This window comes from Capra hircus, chromosome 21 (genome assembly GCF_001704415.2).
Source record: "Capra hircus breed San Clemente chromosome 21, ASM170441v1, whole genome shotgun sequence".
Classification (NCBI taxonomy): Eukaryota; Metazoa; Chordata; class Mammalia; order Artiodactyla; family Bovidae; genus Capra; species Capra hircus.
In genome coordinates this window covers 33,673,929-33,677,527 of record NC_030828.1, presented here as the reverse complement: position 1 = coordinate 33,677,527, position 3,599 = coordinate 33,673,929, and positions in this window count along the sequence as shown.

Sequence of the window (3,599 nt, the reverse complement as noted above, 5' to 3'; positions counted from 1 at the left end):
GGAGATTCTCCAGGCCAGAATACTGGAGTGGGTTGCCATGCCGTCCTCCAGGGGATCTTCCTGACTTAAGGATCAAACCTGAGTCTCTTATGTCTCCAGCATTGGCAGGTGGGTTCTTCACCACCTGCGCCACCTGGGAAGCCCCACCTACTGCTTACTGACCGTCTGTCCTCAGGTGGACTGCCCGTAGAGAAGACAGGTTGAGGAGGAAGTAGCAGAAGTGCACTGGGGCCCCCAAGACCCACACACCTAGCTGGACTTGATTCACACACTGCAGGCACCACCAAAGACAGGGAGCAGGCTGCCCTGGCCCCAGCCCCAGCGCCAACCCTCTGCCCAGCCTGCAGCCCCAGGAAAAGGCTATCACCAGGAAGTTCGGCCTTACCATTTCATACTTTGTTTCCAGTTATCCTCTCCTTCTTCCCCAAGTGCCCCTAAGACACCCCAACAGGCCAAAAGATGAAATTAAGATGCCTCCAGGGATAGTGCAGAACTAGGTTCCTGGCCCACTGGGAAGGGCCAACAGATTCCTGATGCCCAGAGGTACAAGCCCCAAAGAGAGGGAGGCCATGGACAGCTGAACAGCCCAGCCGCCCCAGTCCTACACTCAAGCCTGTGGCCCTGAAGCCAGCAGCATGTCCTGGCCCAGGCTGACCTCAACACTGACACTCTGTTTCCAGCCCAGGGCCCCATCAGCTGAGCTGCATGGCCCCAGTGTCTGCCCTCTCTGCAAAGATAAGCAAATTAAGAAATTGCCTACCCTGCCTTTAAGAACTGAGAATTCAGAATTGATGATAACACTGCCCACACGCACAGCAACTCACAACACAACCCACTTCCACCTACATTCTCCCAGCCAGTCCTACATTCTCTGCTCTCTCCCTTAGTGAGAGAGAGAATATAACCCTGTATTAGAAAAGGAAACTGAGGCACAGGGAGGGAGAGGGATCTGCCCAAACTCAGCTGATGGAAAGGAGCTAGGGACTCCAATAGCAATAGCTCATGCTGAGGTTACTATGTGCCATGCATGTTTCAGAGCCTCATTTGAATTCATTTCATCTTCATAGTCTTAAGAGGTAGGTATTATTATTGGGCTCCTTTTGCAAACATGGAAAGAGGAAGAGGTGTGCCCAAGGTCACACAGCTCATTAGAGGAGGGCTGGGATGGCAGCCCAGTCAGTCTCTCTGGGACCCACACCCCTACCTTCTCTATCATAACGCTCTCAGTGCAGTCCACCCTTCTGTGGCTGCCTTCGGTGTGGGGCTGGACCTAAACAGTCCTCAGAAGCACCCGAACAGGGCCCAGGTTACCAGGTGTTCAAGAGGAGGGCAGGTCAGGGGCTGGGCTCAGCATCCCAAGCAATAGGGCAGCAGATGGAAACTGGGGCAGGTGCCAGGGAATTTTTTTCCAGGCTGGGGTGGGGGTGATGGGGTAGTGCTGAAGACTGTCCCACCTCCTGTCAAAGGGGGAGCCCTCTGGCTAGGCTCCTCCATGTTCATCTCAGCACCTGCTTCACCACCAGTGGACACCCCGGGCCAACCAACCTAGGGGCAAAGGGCCAGCGCCAGATGGCAGCCCACAACTGGTTGGCTACAGGCAGCCAGGGGAGGTGAGAACTGAGCCCATAAAAGTGATTTGGGGCAGTAACTCTAGTGGGAGAGTGCAGCTAGACTCTGGGCATGAAGGGGAAGAGGTACCCAGGGTGGGGAAAGCAGAGCGCCAGGGTCTGGCATGGTAATGAAGGAAGTCAAATCAGAATGGTCCAGGTACAGGAGCCTGCCTTCCTCACTGGGGCCCAAGGCTGGCTTTGGGGCCTGGACCAAGGATGGCCACAGCCAGTGATGGGAAATGGACCAGCAGAGGAAGCAACAGATGTGGATGCTGACATGTCTGAGGCAGAGGCACACTCCTCCTGCCTTCCGCCTCCCTGCAGCTCCTCCTGGGGGGAGTCAGGGGAGGAGGCTGGGAGAAAGAAATGAGGCAAGGGCTTCTGTCTAGGAGAAAACTACCTTGAACCAGTTCTCCCTGTGGAGGCAGTGCCAAATCCAAGAAGACCCCTTGCAGAATCAGAGAAATGGACACACACAGACGTGAGGTTCAGAGCTCCAAAGCCGCAAGAGGCCCTGGAAGCCTTCCGAGCAAGACCTTTCAGGGCCCTACTCAGAGCATTCCTCACACTCCAAGCTTCCTCTGACCCCTCCCCAACCCTGAGTCCATGACTACACCTGGTCTTCAAAGAAATGACCCACCCCTAACAAGAGGTCGGTGGGAGGTATGAGGATGGCAGGATAAAGAGCCCAAGCCCACAACAGCGCCTTCAAGAGGCTCAGAGCTTGGTGCCCAGCAAGGACCTACAGCTTCCAGTAACAGCAACTCTTCCTGTCCCCCAATCACCACCAGCACCCATTGCAGGGGCTGAGAGACCAGGGTGATCTGTCTACAGGGCAGCTGCTACTCAGCTTGAGCCCTGAGGCCATAGGAAAGTACACTCAGTGAAACGGGCAGCTAGTGTTCAACAGAAGCTAAAAATGAGTTTTTGTTGAAACTCCCAGTTTTAAAATAATTCACAAGTCAGATATTTATAGTCATGTAAGCCACGGCTGGGAATTCCAACTTACTGTGTGCTCATGATGTATAGGCCCATGACTGTATCACAACTGTAGGCATGGCCACAACAGCCTCAGCCATCACTGACTTGGCCCAGCTCTTGGTAGCCCATGTCAGGGATCAGGGCTGGACAAGGCAAGGCAGAGAAAGCCCTCCTCGGCTCATGCAGACTCTGATACCACACCTCATGCTTCCCTCAGTGGTCTGCCCACCCCTACCCCTCTGATTGGATGTTCCCCTCAAATGTCTAGCTCTCTCCTCCTACCCAGGGCTACCTCTTCCTTCTAGGCCAGCTCAGAATCACCCTAAATGGAGAAGTTCTCAGAACTTCCACCACCTTTCTTAGTCCTGAGCGTCAACCCTTCCCAGCAGCATTTCATTCTTGCATCTCTGTTCCCTGTCCTAGTCATTCTTGACACAGTTTTATATGACTGGTCCTACCTTAAACTGCTAAAATCAGAGTCTGGCCAGCCAAGTTGAGAGACAAAAATTAAAAATCCACAGGGGGGACATTCAGCGATAAACAAGAGAGTGGCAGAGAAGACAGACAACTTTTCTCCTTCTGTCATGGCACTTGGGCTAAGTCATGTCCGACTCTTTGTAACTCTATGGACTGTAGCCTGCTAGGCTCCTCTGTCCATGGGATTTCCCAGGCAAGAACACTAGAGTGGCTTGACATTTCCTTCTCCAGGGGATCTTCCCAACCCAGGGATCAAACCCACGTCTCCTGCATTGCAGGAAGGTTCTTTACCGCTGAGCCACCAGGGGAGCCACCAGGAAAGCCCCGTCAGGGCACTCAGGTCACCTCAAAACATGATAGGTGCCCCCCATGGCTTCCAGGGGCAGCCCAGCATTCCTAGCCCCCAAACTCTGCCCATATGGCATTGGGCTTGTGGTGAGAGTGCCACCTGGTGGCCATTTCAGAACAGAGCAGACTGTTAGCAGAGACTAAATGTTGACCCTTGAACAACATGGGTTGGAACTGCATGGA